We start from the raw sequence: 18,641 nt of genomic DNA on the forward strand, positions 1-18,641 counted from the left end.
TCCTCCCAGACATGAAATATAGGACATGTCTGAGAAAAATGGACCTCTATTCACCCTGGTCATGAGAAGCCAGCAGTCATGATAAAAAGGTAAAAGTAAAAGTTTCTCCTTTGACAAGGTTGTCAAGTCATGTCTGGCTGTAGAAGGAGGTGCTCATTTCTGTTCCTAAGCTGAAGAACCAGTGTTGTCAAAGATGACTCTGTGATCATATGGCCAGCATGACTGCGCAGAACGCTGTCATGATAAACCAAGCCAAAAGAGAAAGACAATGAGCTGTACAACATAAACCATTCCAGGAGCCAGGAATCCAAAGAAATCCAAGTGCACTCAGTTGCTCAGAGATTTATAGCTGATTGACCTTGATATGCTAGGTGATTAATTTCTCAGTACAGTGGTACCCCGGGTTACGAAATTAATTCGTTCCGCGGCGCCCTTCGTAACCCGAAATCTTTCGCAACCCGAAAAAGCCATAGGCGCTAGCGCTGGAAGCCGCGATTTCGTGCGAAAAAGCGCCGAAAAGCACCAAATTTTTTTTTCGTAACCCGAAAAAAAAAAACAAAACGTAACCCGGAACAGTTTTTTCCTATGGAATTTTTTCGTATCCCGGAAATTTCGTAACGCGGTGCTTTCATATCCCGGGGTACCACTGTATTTCATATTTAAGCCTCTGCAAAAGACATTGACTCATTCGACACTGCTGCTTTTCTTGCCATCATTCTGCAAATGGTGAGGGCAAATCCATGATGTCTATTAGTTACATGTGATGTGGGGACCCAACTTCCCAAAGGTCATTGATGGCTGTATCTATGTCAAACTGCCCAAAGTATGCAAGGTAGCCAACATCTGGAGCTACTAGGTCTGACTCTTCTGAGTTAGAGTCCACTGAGTGAGTTATGTCTTTATTCTGAGTGAAGAAGCTAAAGGGATGTTTGGAATGACCAGCCCTCCATGCCCCCACAATCCTGTGTCAAGGGATCTGCTCTTTAGTGACCTCAAGTAGCAACTATTTCTTACAACAAGGAAATATTCATCTCTTGTGAGAAAAACACCAGAAATACTTAATTGCAGTGATTATATTCATCTCGTTTGGAGGAACATCCATCTATATAGCCTGTTGAAACCAATCAATCTGCTTATTTTATGGCAAATGAACCTTGCACCCAATGATACTATTAGCCATTTGCACCATATAGATACGAATGCAGAAGCCAAGTTCTGTTTTTTAAAAGAGGAGTTTGTATGATGAGCTTATGGTTTTCTTTCTTTGCCTTTGGCTAGTGCTCTTTGTTAAAGGCAAATACTTCTTATGGAATTAGAATATCAAGTGTTCAAACCTGGTGCACATTTTGATTTAAATTATCCGCAATTGCCTGGATTTTTGGAACCCCATCCGTCACCCCTTTTGGCTGAAACATAAAACACATTCTTTTTGTGGGGGGAATTCTTTGAGCTATGGCAGGAAACCTTGTTCATTTTTTATTTGCTTGGTAGTCTTTGAACTCTTTTATAAGCTTTAGATGTATATATATTACAGTTAATTGGGACACAAAGAAAGTGTGGGTGCCATCATCTTTGATGCTAGGAAAGACACCCTCTCTCCCAAGTTGGGCTTTCTGACACATTCTCTTCTGCAATTGGTTTCATTTCATTTCAAGCCCAAACAACTGCAGCCAGAGTGTTGACTAGTGACGGGGAGCATATGATCCCTTGTTACAACTGTTTACTAGTCTGTTTCTGTGTGCAGTTGAAATATTGGTTATGGCCTACTGCATGAAGCCCTCTCTGATTTGGATGGAGTCTGTGTGAAGGATAGTAATCTATCATATGAGTAGATTGCCCAGGCTTTGAGCTCTTCAGAAGGGGCCCTCCTCTCAGTCCCTCCACACTCACATTTCCACTCTGGTGGAAATGCAAGAGCAAGCCTTCTCAGTGGCTGCCCTCTGGCTCTGGAATTCCCTTCCTAGGAACACTAGATTAACTCTCTTCTTCTTGTCTTTCAGTTGAGAGGTGAAGACTTTTTTTGATGAACTTTTAGGAACAGTTTCTCAGAAAGAGGCTTTGAATGGTGTGCTGTATTATTTCTTGCTCTTTTAATGGATATAAATTGCTTTAAATTCTTTAGATAGCTTACTTAGATTTAAATAATAACTTCTGTATGTTTTTACCTATATAGTGGGCCCTTGGTATTCATTGGGTTTTGGTTCCAGCAACATGTTCCATAATGCACTGAGATAAAATGTGTATCAGGAATATTGCACAGCAGCCACATTGCTGGCTTCATTTATGCAACAACCCCTATAATGTAGCTATGTCTCTGCCCATCCACCCCCAATAATAAAAGCATTGCACACCATCATTATTTTTAGTTTTGGCCCAGTTCTCCAATTTGCCATTTTGAATTTTGATCTGGTCCTCTGGGGTATTGGCTACCCCTCCTAATTTGGTATCATCTGCAAGTGGATACTAAAACCCATGGTTGCTCAAGCCCCATTATATACAGTGGTGTAGTAAAATGGTGTCCCTTTATATTGGTGAACAAATATTTGCTATTCAGATTTTTTTCTTTTTAAAAAAATATTTTTGAGCCATGGTTGGTTGAATCTGTGGGTGCAGAATCCATGGATATGGAGGGCCAAGTGCATAAGTTTTTATTTGTGTCATATCTGTTTTAGATGGTGTAAGTTGCCTTGAATGTGAGTTCATAAAAGGTGGGAAATAATGAAAAAATGACATTATTCAGAGACAAGTGCTTTTCCATAGTACTGTTGCTGCATGCCAGTGAAGTCATATCTCTGTGTGCAGAGAGTAGGGATAGAAAAAATATTTGCCATTATACATTCCTCAGCTATTTTTTTTTCTTTTGGGAAGGATAACAAAGAGATAAGAATTTTGCCCAGTTTTTCCCCAGTAATTCAACATTGTGAAGCATTTCAGGAATTTTTTTCTTCACAGAAATGTGTGTGTGTGTGTGTCTGTATAAACATGTTTTTGTGCAACCCCCCCCCTACACACACACTTTCTGTGCAGAAAAATTTCCTGAAACACTTCACAATGTGGAATTACTGGGAGAAAACTGCAAAACTCTGTCTCTTTGTTATCCTTCTCAAAGGAAAAAAAATTAGCTGGGGAATGTATAATGACAAATATTGTGTGTGTGTATCAACATGTTTTTGTGCAAACCCCTACACACACACACACACACACACACACACACACACACACACACCTCTGTAAACAGGGTTTTGTGCAAAAAAGTGTTTTTTGCATAGAAGTGCAATATTTATGGAAAAATCCCACATGCTCATCTGAGCAAAACAATTTCCCAAAATACTTCAGGATGTGTAAATACCAGGAGGAAACTATGCAGAGAACTGCAGCAGGCAGAAAAGTATGGAAATTATTTATCCTCACATGCAGGAGGGAAATGGCTGAAGATTTAAATAATTTCCAACAGACTCTGAAGCATGTGATTGCTGTAGTTGTAGAGACAGCACATGTATCTGTGTCCAAGGGGCATGGTTAATGGATGTGATCAAGCTCCTTCTTGTAAATTCAGTCAGTGCAAGGGTGAGTGTCATGTGGATAGCACTAGAATAATAGAATCATAGATTCACAGAGTTGGAAGAGACCCAAGGGCCATCCAGTCCAACCCCTGCCATGCAGAAACACACCATCAAAGCACCCTCAACAGATGGTCATCCAGCCTCTGTTTAAAAACCTCCATGATTTTATTATCTGGGCACCATGTGGAAGCTTATAGATTGCAGCAGATCTCTGGGCATAGGAAGTCTCACCCTCACTTCAGTCACAAGGGAAGAGAAATGGATCTAATGCTTCCTGTGGCACTGGGTTAGTAGCTGCTCTTTAGAATGCTTTGGCAATGGTGGCCAGTGGATGTCATGTCAGTGAGGCAGTGAATTCACGTGAGTATTTTGTGGGTTTTTCGGGCTATGTGGCCATGTTCTAACAGTGTTTCTTTCTGACGTTTCGCCAGCATCTGTAGTTGGCATCTTCAGAGGATGCTTTACCTGGGAAAAGTTGGGTGTATATATACTGTGTTGAGCCTGGGAAATATGTATACACCCAACTTTTTCCAGGCAAAGCATGCTCTGAAGATGCCAGCCACAGATGCTGGCGAAACATTAGAAAGAAACTCTGCTAGAACATGGCCACATAGCCCGAAAACCCCACAAAAAACTATGGATGCCAGCCATGAAAGCCTTCGATTTTACATTGAATTCACTTGAGTTTTAATGTAAGCTTTAAAAGAGCTAGCCAGAATTTTAAAGCCCATCACTCCCCATACGCTCAGCACTGAAACATTTGGACTAAAATCTTAGCCAGAATTCACTTAGGAATATACACACGTGTAAGTATATGCTAGCATGAGGGGCTGAAAAGTCAACGTTTAGCCACAGTCATATTCTGCTGATAGTGATGAAAGTGGAGTTACACAAACAGCATGTTCATTTGTGCCTTGCCTTTGCAAGTTGCACATTGTACATTGAGATTGTGCATTTTATCGAGAGAGCTGCGAAGAGTCCTCTGTCGGTCCCAGATGAAGATGTTGTCATTGTGGGTCTGGTTATCAGAAAATAAGCACAAGCTCCTCAGCTGGCTCCCTTCCTTCATGGCCCTGTCAGGGTCAGGAGCTGCAGGAAGCAGTGAGTCTCTGGAGAGTGGAAGAGGGGACACATAATATAATTCCACCTGGGAGAACTTTACACTACCTCCTCAGAGCAGGATCTTGGCTACATGGCTTTAGTTTGATTTATGATAATTTTTAACTGAGTAATACAAATAGACTGAAGGGAAGCATAAATCAAAAGGGACACCTACCCCATGGCACATTGTTACAAGAAGACTCTATCCCATTGCTTTCCTACTTCATCAAAATAACAGGGTATTACAGCCTTTCCTACAAAGTAAGTCTTTTCTCTTACCATTTGAGACAACCTACAATGGACGTCTAAACTTTCTGGGATGTTTCATCATATAGTCTGCAATCATTTTCAATATCATGAATATCAGGCTCTTTCCTTACCACTGTCATTTCATCTGGGAGTGCACATCATAGCAGCCTGGATCCCACAGAGCCTTTCCTTTGCCCTGGTAGACTGCCTCTGGGGAAGCTACTCAGTCAAGCTGTCTTGAAAACAAGAGCATTGTTGGTTGTGATTGACTGCTTTGTGCTATCTTTCGATGCTCAGCATTCCCAGCCAACATCAAAGCAATTTAGTGAAGTTCTGAGTCCTTTCAAGTGTCAAGTCATGGAGAACAATCCCCTAGATGTCATTTACTCACAACCAGGTGACGAAAGCTGTACTGTGGATTCTAGATGAGCCCCTTCTTTTGGAGGTTCACAGTCTCCGACTGATGCAGTGACTGGGGATGGCGTCTCTCCTCTCGTGACCTGTCTAGAGTCAGTAATGGGCTGGATGAGGGAAAACCGACTCAAATTGAATCCAGAGAAAACAGAGGTACTAGTGATAGGTTCTCCCGGTCCAGGAATGGCGGTGGTTCCACCTGTCCTGAACGGGGTCACGCTCCCTGTAAAGGACTCCGTGCGCAGTCTGGGGGTGCTTCTTGACTCGTCGCTTCATCTGACTGCTCAGGTGAATGCGACGGTCAAGAGCACCTGTTATCAGCTTCGGTTGATTCGCCAGCTGCGCCCATACCTGGCCCGGAGGGACCTAGAAACTGTTGTACATGCTCTGGTAACTTCGAGACTGGATTTCTGCAATGTACTCTACATGGGGCAACCCTTATACCAAACTCGGAAGCTGCAAATGGTGCAGAATATGGCAGCCCGGCTGGTCACTGGTGTGCCCAGGACCAGCCATATAACCCCGGTGCTGAAAGATCTCCATTGGCTGCCCATCCGCTTCCGAGCTCAATATAAGGCGTTGGTAATTACCTATAAAGCCCTAAATGGCTTGGGCCGAGGATACCTAAAGGACCGCCTCTCCCCGTACATTCCGCCTCGCACCCTCAGAACGTCTGGGCAGCAGCTACTGAAGGTGCCTGGGGCTAGGTTAGCCTCCACAACACGGAGGGCATTTTCCACGGCTGCCCCAGCCCTTTGGAACGCGCTGCCCACCGAGCTCCGCTCGTCTACCACCCTGGCCCAATTCAGGAAGGATCTAAAAACCTTCCTGTTCCAACAGGCATTCCCCGAATAAAAATCCTGTGGGCCTCCCTCCTCTTCCGTGGCCAAGAGGTTGGGCTATGGGGCTTTTTTGCTTGTTTGTTATGGCTTTTTACTGCTATGTATTTTAACTTGTTGTATCTGGTGTGTTGTGTTTTTAACTTGTTGTAAGCCGCCCTGATCGTGGGAAGGGCGGGATATAAATAAAATTTTTTTAATTTATTTATTATTATTACCCTTGGGTGGCTTAAGCCAGAACAATGTGAAGTCAGATGCTACACCATGTCTTCAGAGGCATCATCTCAGAATTGAGGTTTGTTATTGGCAATCGCTGTGCTGAAGTCAAGACTTGACAAATATAGGCTCACATTGTAGGTCAGCTTACATAATCAACTAAAATGAAGTGATCAGCTTTTCTAACTCTTCAGATTAAGACTATCTCTACAAATTTAAACTGGAGTTCCTCAAGAATAAATGCCCTGCGCCATACAGGGCAGAAGAGGACATCAGGAGTGGGGGAAAGGTGGCCCTCCAAATTTTGTTAACTATTTATTCATTCATCATCCTTCACACTGGCTGTACTGGCTAGGGCTGATGGGAGCTGCCATCCAACAACATCTGGAGAACCACATGTTCTCTAATCCTGCTCAAGTCCGGAAGTCCCTGCTCCCAGGTGAGGTTGGAAGAGACTTCATCCAGAATGCTGAGTCTATTTAAACCCATTCAAATCCAGTAATATACATTAATTTAGAGTGGCAGCAGAAATTCTGTTGTCTCCAACAGAAATTGAGACAAAGGCATAGGAAAGAAATACTTAAGTTATATTGTGTGTCAAGTGATTCTTTATGTAGCTTGGCAAGCACTACTATTTTCTTACTTAGCATATATGTTTCCTTATGATACTGTACATGGCATAAACATGTGAGTTCACTCTGCAGTTCAAGGCCGATGGAAGAACTACCACTCTATGATGAGAAAATAACATGGATGATATTTTAAAAGGTGCAGGTAGAATGTGGTGCTCAGCAACAGAATCAAACCAGAAGTCTGGAATACAAGCCAGATAGCAGGACCACGGACAACAGAGAGAGATCAATAATCTTTAGTGCAGTCACAAGGAATATCCCCTTCCCCAAATTCTCCACTCTGAATTGCCATTCGCCATTTTTGGGTGAGTTTTACAGGAATTGTAGGCCAAAGCATCTGGAGGGCCAAAAGCTCCCTACCCCTATTTAAGCAAATTAGTCAGAGCCAACCGACCTATAAAATACTGCTAAAATGAAGTGGTTTCATTCTACCTTATTGGGTGAAGTCCATTCTTTGTTACAAGTGGCATCACATGGTATTGCTTAGGAATGATAGACTGTGGCAATGCTTGATACAGTTGTTGCCACCCATGGGGATAATTACATGGTAAAAATAGAAGGCTGGAAGATCCTAGAAAGAAATCACTGGTATTTCGATATGAGTTTGGGTTGTATTTTGGGGGATGTTGGTTTATTTTATATCTATCAGTTCCCCCAGAACAGGATCCAAGGTGGCATAATACATTTTAAAAACACAACACTATTTTAAAAACTCTTAATATAAAAGTTAAAATACCAATAAACGGTTTGTAGCAGCCTGGGGCCAAAATTAGTGCTCAGGAGTGCGGAGTATCTGCATGCTCCCAAGCCCTAGTGCACAGCAATGGCACCATCATGGCACGGCCCTGTCCACATGGGGGCTGCTATGATGACAGAAGCACAGTGGAGTGTCTGCATGTTGTGGCGCCACATTTGCATCATCGATGCACCATAGTGCGCCAATGGCACATTCATGGCGTCCGCCGCAGGAACCAAAAAGAACCTGCTTTTAGCGGGTTCTTTTTGGTGCAGAGGGAGGCCGCATGGTTTGGCTGCTGCTGCTGCCCTCAGCAGCAAAAATGGGCACCACCTCTTTCGAGGTACTTTGTCAAGCCCCCATACTTCTATCTTAAAAATACAAGATTCTATCTCATTTTCAGTATTTGCAGATATGTTTTCTCTTGTAAATACTTCCTGAGATGACCCATGAATTCAACCCCTGTGCAAAGAAAAACTTAGTGTATCTGGGAAACATATCCATGGGTCTGTTGTCATTTAAAATGCTTTAGGTGCTAGTCATACGCCAAAGTACAGTAAGTAAGTAAGTAAGTAAATAAATAAATAATCTGAATAGCACAAAAGAGTGTTTTTTTTATTGGCCATCCAAAATGCAGAAAATACATTGTGCAAGATTGCCTGAATTCTTCATCAGGCAAAAATTTTGCTGAAATTATACAGGAGAAGAAATGTGATGCTGTTAAGAGTCACAGGCCTACATTTTTTCTCCGGTGTTATTTCTGTTGTCAGTTAAGATGGTCTAGCGAGATATGCCTGCATTGGTCTCCCTCTAGAGCATCTTAACTGACAACAGAAATAACATCTGAGACAAAATGTAGGCCTGTGATTCTAACAGTATCACTTTTCTTCTCCTATATGTTTTTTTAAAGCATCTTTGCCTGATGCAGAAGCCAGAAAAGCTTCAAAAGCTTGCATTATGTATTTTCTGCATTTGGTTGACCAATAGTGGTTTTGTTCTTCTGGATTTTGGATTTTGTTGTATCTCATATATCTGGCTTCTGGTCTTTTTATATGCCATATTGTAAGGAATTATCAAGATGATGAGCAACAGTAGGACAATGATGAAGACAGAAGATGAGACAAGAGATCATAAATGTTTTTCTGAGGGATATAGAAAAATTTACTCCTAAGGCTGCTATGACTGTTATTGAGAATGTGAATGTAAGAACCCCCAAATGCAACTTTTATATGTGGATGTTATGGTCATGCTAATACTACAGGAGGTCACATAATCATTTTTGGTTTGTTTTTTTTTTAAAAAGCAATTCTTCTATTACAGATTTCTGACAGGTTACAGAATGCAACATGTACTTGTCAGAGCTGCCTGCTGCTCTTTTTGTATGTGTGGTAATGTGACACTGTGTGCCATGAGAAGTCTATAAGGCCAAGCCGACGCTCTTTGTTTGTTTGCTTCCTTCCCTCAGACATGGCCAAAATACATATTTAATCAAAGCTGAGGCGTCACAATAATGAATTCAGCTGCCCTTTCCTAGTAGGTAAGGCTCCAGCAGGGAAAATTCATGGCCATCTTTACTACCATCTTCTTTTTTTAAATCCCACTGTGGTCATTCATGGGAGTTCTGGCTTATTAAGTATGCCAGCATGATGCATCCAAGCTAATAATATTTATATGGCGGAGGATTTTGCTGCCAGGAAGACAGAGGTTTGTCGTAAAATGATCCTGGACAAATGGTTATAGAGATGCACAGTGCCAAGCATTTCCCCGTTCATAATTCATCATTCTTTTAGGGCTTTGGGAAGTTAGTAGACTGTCTTTTTCGGTGCCTCTAGTAGCATTGATAATGCATTTCATCCTTTTTAAAAGTAGCTCAGCACTGCTTACTCTTTATGCTGCTCTGTGGGACTTTCAAAGTCACACAGGTCTTCAAATCAGTGGAGAGAGCTACTCCACTCAATCAACACATGGTTCACTCACAGGTTTGTCATCATCATCATCATCTTGTAGGATGAAGATTTAATTGACTGGCTTTGAAATCCAGCTTTTATTCAGTTATCCTTCATTATATTTGATGAATGCCAGGGATGAGCATGGATCCTTATGCAAAGAGAGGGGCACCGATGGTGTCCATGAAGGTGGACTCAGGGGTACCAAGCACAACATAACTTTCATGGGAGGAAAGTAAGTAATGGAGCCTCAAAGCAGGTCATTGAAGAATGAACATGTACAGACTAAGCACTGGCTGAGTATAAGGGGAAGGAAAAACCAGGTGTTAGATGAAATAGAATAGACCATCTTGGGAGAGGCCATGAAAGCCATAAAAGCATCCTGCATTGCAGTGTTGCACTGCAAGCATGACATTTATAGTTTTAAAGTCAATTGCATGCAACAATGAATGGAAATCATAGCAATGGTCCTCTTTGCACTGCACCTCCTGCCCTGGATTGTTGCTAATTTGCTCTTACCCCCAGCATGTTCTTATTTAGTGATGGAAGTCACTGGATGGCCAATTGTTGTCTCTTAACCTATTCTGCCTCCTAGTTGGAGGAGACAGCAGGAAAACCCTAATCCATGTTGTCCTGAACTCTTAAACAAGAAGGTAGGACAGAAATGTCCTGAACTCTTAAACAAGAAGGTAGGACAGAAATGTGATAGACAAATTTTGTTAAAATTAAGACTGAGTATAAATGAGTAGAAATATGAATTTTGAATTACTAGTCTAAGAAGTACAAAATGACATTTTACATATGAGTAAAAAACAACAAAACACAATAGTTTTGGAATCTCTTCAGGTTGCACATGTCAGGCTGGGTTTGTTTCTCTTTTGATTCTCTGTGTTGAAACGAATAAATCTCATTTTCACAAAGGTTTTAGCTGAATTCTAAAATGTGAGCTTTGATTCAGGGTCAGTTGCCTATATCTGATTTCCTTGTTTTAGATATAGTTGCCCCCCTCCATCCCTAGTCAGCCTCTCCTACAATTCAGCACCATTCTAACATTTCCCCCCTCTTCTTTAACAACTGTAGCTCAGCATCCACTGTGATAAAAATGCAGAAGAGATGAAAGTGTGAAGACAATTCTCCCCCATATGCCATGAGAAAAGATACAGTGAGCAATAAAGAAAGCCATGACAGGAAAAGTGTCTAGAGTTATGTTACGAGCTGAAAAACAGGGTTGGATTGTAGATACAGAAACAAACTAAAGCCAGGAAGTTCAAATAAAACACTGTTATTGCAAATTCCGGTTTCCTCACAAGATGGACAGGAGGTTAAATGTCCCTGGGTCAGCCATGTGGAATTGTTACTGGAACCAGCAGTTGAATTTATGCAGAAATTGAGCAAGATGCACTTTAGGGCCTCAGATTATAAAGCCAACTCTAAATGTCAAAGAAACAAAACAAAAACAAATTTTAAAAATCTAGGTGTTGTGTGTCTGGGGAGCTAAAGCACATTTTTAGAAAGGCAATGGGGACTCAAACTTGACAGAATTTAACATCTAAGTATGTCTTAATCAGGCTCTGATTTGGTCTCAAAGAAAATGTGTGACACACTTCAGGGCCATTTCTCACTGCACAACTATAATGACTCCACTTTACCTGATATTGCAGGTTAGGGCTGGGCATTTATTGGTCAGAGAGCTCTCATACCCCATTTAACCATAAATCCCAGGATGCCATAAGATGTAGCTATGGCAGTTACAGTGGAATGGTAATACCTAGGGTTACCATGTTCTGAAAAGCAAAACAACACATTTATTGACTCACTGTTTCAAACCACTGATTGCTATGACAACTCTCACTTTCAATACCCCTACTATATAAGCTGTGATAATTGCTTCTAAAAATATCCTGATATCCTCAATTTGTATTTAAATAATCCCCCCTTCCTTTCCTGCTTTCCCCACCTCTTCTGACAGTTGCCCTATCTGATCCACAAGCCACCCTGTTTGGTTGCCCTCCTGTGGACAGAGACTCCTTCAACCACTTTGTTTGGCTAGCTCAACTTGTTTGGCTGGCTCACTCTGGGTTTGTCTCCTTTCTCTCTCTGCTCCCACCCTGATTCACTTTCTCCCTCCTTCTTTCTCTTTGATTGCTCTGCCAAGCCTGGGTTGACAGAGATGAGGAGGTAGTGTTGGGGAGCAGGAGGCAAAGCAGCAGGGGACGCTTTAAAAATTCCCGGTCAATTTTTTTTTTTAAATCCATCTGGACAGAAATTTTAGCCCTGAAAAGGACATGTCTGGGGAAAAGAGGACATATGAGAACCCTAATAATGCTGTAACTGTGTTATATGAAAGGATCCTGGTTGCTACATAATGTAACTCCTTGGTTTTCTCAAATTTCTTTCTGTGGAAATATGATATGGATTACTATGGTTCTATCATGAGGAAGGAACCTCATGCAACTTGCATGGGAAGTTGTGAGTAGACACTACAACCACTCCCCCCTCCCCCCGATTACACACTTGTAATCATGCAAGGATCAAAGGAAGGAAGTTGCCTTAGCTTGGATAAGGACTAGACACAGAATCCCATCAGGTTATTGAGAATGGAGGCCACACCCATGTGCATGTCCTATAATGTTCCACTCACTCTTACACAATCTTTGCTGTAGGGTGAAATCCAAGTATATCCTTCTACTGATAGAAAGGCTTCTATTGGGAGTGGTTGACTCTGAAGCTCCACTACACCTTATTCATGCAACTGGGAAATCCCCAGAGCAACACAAAGAACTGCATGGGAGAGAAGGAGAAAGTCATATTGCATTAGCAGATTTCCACTAGCATGGTAGATTTAACCCAGGATGTCCAACATTCTCAACAGAGCTCCCTTAATATTTTCACATAGTGTCCACAAGACTTTGTTTTGTTATTTGCTTCCTATCAGCTTCAAGTTATAATGACCCTATGGATGAGAGACCTCTAGGTAACACTGTTGTTAATAATGTTGTTCTGGTCTTGCAAACTCAGGTCTGTGACTTCTTGGACTGAGTCAATCCACCTGCAATGAAGTCTTCCTCTTTGTCTACAGCCTTCCACTTGGCAAAGCATTATTGCCATTTCCAGGGAGCTGTTATGTCACATGATATGTCTAAAGTATGATAGCCTCAGTTTAGTCATCTACAATTCAACCCTGATTTGTTCTCAGGCCTGTTCATTTTTTCTTTTTGGATGTTTATGGTATTTGCAGAGCACCACATTTCAAATACGTTGAGTCTCCTCTGATCAGCTTTCTTCACTGATCAGGGGGTTGGACTGAAAGGCCTCAGCAGTCTTTTCCAACTCTGTGATTCTATGATTCTATGATAAACTTCAAGCTTACTATAATCACAATCCACTTTCCCCTATAAAGTAGGTTCAGATGTGTGTGGAGGGAATTTATACTGAAGAGATCTGGATCACATGGGATTGTTTTGAAAGTGGAGGTGCCTCCATTTTCAAAACAATCTGGCACCTCTTCCTCCTCCATCCTCCTTCCCTTTCCTCTTCCTCCCCTGTACCTGCTGCATCTTCCTTGTCCTCCCTCCTCTTCCTCCCTCCTCTTCTTCTCCCCCCATACTTGCCACATTATCCTTGTCCTCCTTCCTCTTCATCCCCCATCATGCCCTTCCCTTCTCCCCCACCCACAATTGAATCTCATGGCATTTTATACCTGTTGCCATTCCCCCAGTGTGAACAGGAATAGGGACAAAATGCCACAGAGAGATTGGCAATGGAAATAACCTGGCGTCCACACTGGGTTATTTCCTAGTGTAAATGGGACCAAAGTGATGATAAAACAATTGGACAGAAAAGTGGGCAGCTCTGAAGAGGAAGCGATGGGAAGGAGTTGTGAAATGTGCTCCACTTGGAGGGCAGAGTGGTGCCAACATTACCTTTACTTGGCACAAACTTAAAACTCTGCTGCTCCGTAACTGGGGCCTAGTGAGATCAGGATTGGATTCTATTAGGGAGTTCAGATTGTAGGATCTGCTTTGCAGGAACTGTTGATTTGAGAATGTTTAAATGTTTGAATTTTTCTTAGATTGTTTTAAAATAATTTTATTGGTTTTATTTATGAATAAATAAATAGGACCTCAGTCTAGGTGTCTGCAACATTTTTAAACCAAGGACCAATGTTTGCCACCATGCCAGAAGATTCTGGGAATCATGTTCTTTAAAAAAAGAACTTTTCTAAGCTCTGCATAAACTGCTGTATGTGCTGCTCTACATGGGGACAATTTTGAACCTTTACTAAGCTGAAAATACGACTGCCAGGATTTAAGGGCCAAAGAAGACATGATATGAAATCCATTATTGCACTGAATATGCATGTTTTCCAATGTGTCACAGCAGGGCAGTCCAAACAGGATTAAGCATATGATCAGGCAACTTAAATTTTTTTCAACACAGATGATGATATAGCATTCTCCATGAAACATGAGAGCAGTAGAATCATACCCTCCAGACATTTCACAAATAAAAACTAGGATACATGTGACCTAGGAACATCAGTGTGTGGTCAAGACAGTAAAAGTAATTAATGAGGAAGAACAAATAAGTTAGACAGTTGGCATCAGTCTGCTTGGCAAAATTCTGCCATCTCCTCTCCTTTCTTCACTGCTGATTTAATTGAGTACAAACTACTTATATACTTTGAACTCAATCTGCAGCTATTGAAGTAAGCCGAGAACAACCGAATAAGCTAAATAAGCTTTTCTCTGAGCCTGGAGTAAGCTGAGGACAAAGGGGGAAAGTAGTATGAGGAGAAAGAAACAGACATTTTGAAAGCAAATGTGAGATGACAGAGGATTAATGGGAATTGTTCCTACCAAATTGGGCCATATGGAAGGGTATGCTAGCTCAGGGATGCAGAGGAGACTCTGAGATATCCAGATCTCTCTTCTACACCTTGTCCCACTGCAACATATGTGGCCTAGGAAGACAACCTCAGCTTGCTTTATGCAGGGAGGTGCAACTATGAAAGGAAGTGAGGGCCATTCCCCTATATGCAGCCCCAGCGGGCTCCACTGTCACTTCCCCTATAACTAGAAGTATGCCATGCAATTTCCAGATCTCCAATTTGGTTTAAGAATGGTTGGGGGGGGGGTTGTGGATGGTAGTAGGGACAAGGGGACTTTAATTGCCATATATTTTTATCCTGTCATGGAATTGTTCGCAGGGAAGCCCTTTTCTGAATAACAAGATATCCTGTTATTCAGAAAATGGCTCCTCCTGGCTTCCCTGTGAATGATTCAATGATGGGAACATAGCGGAAAGCCTCAATTACACTTTAGAAGTGCCACGGATGATCACATCCCTGGTGCTTCCACAACGTTTCCGCTACGTTTGGATGACATTTGCATGACATTTTCCCTGCATGTGATAAGGTCTTTAGTCTCAAAGGTGCTACAAGATCTCTGTCTGGGAATGATGCCATCACATCATGGCATCTGTCTGGGAATGATGCCATGGCGCATAAGAGCCTGCTAGGCAAAAGGTAAACATACCGAGCTGCCAAGAAGCAGTTGCTCAACAATGCCAAACAACGTCCAATAGAATAAGCCACTAGCCAGTCCAAAGTTCAGGATTACAAAGAGCAATACTACCAGTCCAGTCTGAGGTCTAGAGTGCCAGAGGGTTGGTCAATGTGTCCAGTCCGAGGTCAAGGATTCAAAGTCAGTCAAGGGTCTAGGAAGCCAGGAGTCAAATCAAGCAGAATTCACTAATTAGAACTAATAGTATCTGGCAAGAGAGCTCAGCGTCTGCCAGGTGTCTTAGATCTAGCTCCCTTATCACAGCTGCTGATTGCCTGATGAGCGCTTCTCAGCAAGCCTCTTGGAACGCTGAAGGCACATCCTTTCTGATCTCCTCTGGCTAAAGTTAGGAACCTCAATGCTCTGCTGATCTATGTCTCCCAAGTCTGGCAATTCTACTGGGGCAAGGCTGGGCTGCTGAGCCCTAGGCTCCACTGGAGAAGATCCCACAGAGCTACGGTCTGGCTGAGACAAATCCACTGGGACTGGGAGAGCAGAGCTGGGATCTGGCAGGACAGAACTGGGGCCTGGCACAGCCTCAGATTCCTCCTGCACATGAGGAGCCAAGTCCTCCTCATGGCTGGCCATGACAATCTCTTTGCATAACAACTAAAGCAGTTAATGATATATCTACCACAAAAATGGAAAAATAATAAATGAAACATTATCAACTTGTTTAAAGCACAAAATGAATATATCAAGGAAAGGAGACTGAGTTAATGCAGAGCTTTCCATAAACTAGTATCCTTCTGACTGATAGTTCCTCTGGGGGCTCAAATAGGCAGAAATCTTGGCAATGCTGATCCTTCGTGTCTAATCATTTCAGTGGGCATGGGGAAATGCTGAGTCCTTCTTAGCCTAGACTTTGGGGGGCAAACCCATCATGGGTTTATCTCATATGGTGGCATTTTTCTTTTGAAATATCAGACTCCCCTCAATTGCGTCTACTTTCTCCACATCTGGTCTAAGGGTAAAACTGGCCCTCTGCAGATCCAATGAAAATCACACTATTGCACTGTGACATTCAGGGAGGAAGCTACTCATTGGTGCCAATGGGAGCTTTCCTCTGGATGCAAATTGCAGAGCTGAAGGGCCATTTTTGGTTGGTATCAAGGGAACAACAACAAAAATGTCTAAAATCCCTACTATAGCCTATGACAATTTCAATCTTACTTTCCTCTCTCCTCCTTGCAGTTGTTTCTTTTTGAAAACCATTCACATTAAGTCTAATAATGCATTTATTGTCACCTTCACTTTGACGGTACATTGTTTCCCTTGGTTGTCCATTTTGGGGCAAGGGGGTCAGGTTTGTGCTGGTTTTGACTTTTAAAGTTAACCTCATCAATTCTCCCTTGGTTGTCCTGGCACATTACTAACATATTCTCATTTTAGCACCTTTCTGGATTTCCTGAAACTCTTGCAAAATGTCAAATACCCAGATATTTTTCAGAATCAAAGGGTAATGATTTGGGGTTTCACTGATCCTGAAATTTGGTTAATGTGGTAACCATGCTGCAGAGAACAAAATGGATGATTTGGATGCTTATAGAACATGTTGTGACAGAAGACACACCACTATATATTTTTAAAAAGTCATTTTATTCCCAAGCACAATGTCTGAAGAGATGAAAATAAATATTCAGGAAATATAGTGCACGTGTGATAAATAATGTAAATGCATAAACAATTTAAGTTGTCTTACATATTACATACAATCCCAAGACTTTCCTGTAATGGGTTTAGAAAATTTCCATAATCTTGTCATTTCGATGATGGCACAACATTCCTTTTCATCATTCTTTGCATATCACAATTTGGGGAAGGGGGGGGGGGAGGGATACAGGCAACCAAAACCACATACAAGTTGTGTTTGCCATTATTACTGCTGCTGATGTTGTACAAGAATGTTTGTATTTGATCAGGGATGAACAAGGTAAATTAAGAGAGGGCAATTATACAAAATGGCTGAAAAGCTCTAAGAACCAGCTGAGGTTTTGCTGTGTTCTGGAAAGAATGAACATGAGACCATTTCTAGCTTCTGTCCAGCTCTTACGCATGCAAGCAGACAGCCATTAAATCCAACTCAGCAGGACTAAATGCACTGCAGTGTGTGCCATAATTTATACTGTGGTGATAATAGATGGTAGAGTTTAGAATGTAAACCATTTAAACAACAGTACAGAAATATCCTGGAAAATAAAATAAAAATCCTGGAAAATAATAAGGTCCTTAATACAAGCATGCCAAAAACATACAGTATCATAGTATATAGGCTAAGATTCTAATTCTCATTTTCTTTGTCTTTCTCACTCTCTTCCTTTCTATACAGATAATATAATATAATATAAGCAGAAAGTGTCACTAGCATACTTGGACTGGGTCTCAGGAGCTGTGGCCAGCCAGCATGCCAATTCTTGAATGAGTTTGTGACTGCAAGGGTGAGTCACTCTGAGTAATGTCTGTGTGTTTTCCTGTCCTCTTTGGAGCAGAAACCATGGGGGGGGGGGGGGTATCTACACTGGACAATTATAGAAGCTGGCGAAATGTCAGGAGTTTAAACTCTTCTAGAACATGGACACATAGCCCGAAAAACTCACAAAAAACTATGGATGTTGGCCATGTAAACCTTTGACTTCACGGTCCTTAGATCCTTTAGAAGGATCCTTCCATCCTAAGCCCGTTGCTTAATGCATTTGCTGTTCCCCTCTGAGAAACATGTGCTCTGGAAGTGAGTCTTGTGGCCTTCTGCTCAAAGTATGATGGCAGCAAGTCATAGAATCATAGAGTTGGAAGAGACCACAAGGGCCATCCAGTCCAACCCCCTGCAATGCAGGAAATCTAAATCAAAGCATCCCCAACAGATGGCCATCCAGCCTCAGTTTGAAGACCTCTAAGGAAGGAGACTCCACCACACTCAGGGAGTTTGTTCTACTGTCGAACAGCCCTTACTGTCAGGAAGTTCCTCCACTAAAAATATACAAGTTGTGAGTCAAATTGAGTCCAAGCATCATTTATTGCTGAGTCAAGTCCAAGTTGAGTCAATAAAGTGAACTGAGTCCAAATCAACCAACTATAGTTTATTTACATCATTGCAAACCCCAGTCCTCCAAGCTCATCCACCCAAGTGGCTCTAATACATAGCAGGTTGGCCCCTTTAGCCACAACTAAGACATGGACTGTGGTCATTTTATTATGGACCAATCTGGCATTCAAGAACAGGACCAACATATCAGATCAGATTTGACACGTATCACATGTTTTAGTCTTCCCATCCATCAAGGTTCAGGATGCTGAATCTTGAGGAATGGGAGAAGGACTAAAACATGGGATAGATGTCAAATAGCCTGTTGGCCTCTGAGGTGAACAGTTGCCCCAGTTGCC

The sequence above is a fragment of the Sceloporus undulatus genome, chromosome 2, assembly GCF_019175285.1.
Source record: "Sceloporus undulatus isolate JIND9_A2432 ecotype Alabama chromosome 2, SceUnd_v1.1, whole genome shotgun sequence".
NCBI classification, from domain to species: Eukaryota; Metazoa; Chordata; class Lepidosauria; order Squamata; family Phrynosomatidae; genus Sceloporus; species Sceloporus undulatus.